This window comes from Buceros rhinoceros, unplaced genomic scaffold (genome assembly GCF_000710305.1).
Source record: "Buceros rhinoceros silvestris isolate BGI_N320 unplaced genomic scaffold, ASM71030v1 scaffold40173, whole genome shotgun sequence".
NCBI lineage: Eukaryota > Metazoa > Chordata > Aves > Bucerotiformes > Bucerotidae > Buceros > Buceros rhinoceros.
This window is the reverse complement of record NW_010403722.1, coordinates 1-210: the sequence shown is the minus strand read 5'-3', so window position 1 is coordinate 210 and position 210 is coordinate 1.

The following is a 210-nucleotide window of genomic DNA, read 5'->3' as shown; positions in this document are numbered from 1 at the left end:
AGGGGAATAATAATTAAAATAAAAGAGTTCTTGGGACTTTTTTAATTCAAAATTTTATAGAGGGGCAAAAGTGACGTTTACCAGATAGAATGCTGATTTTTTTAATATATTTACAACAGTATTTGTGTAAAAAAACAAAAAAAGTGAGATTGTTAAAAGTAATTTTTCCTTGTTTTCTTTTTTGTTTTGCGTACACTGCCACTAATATCT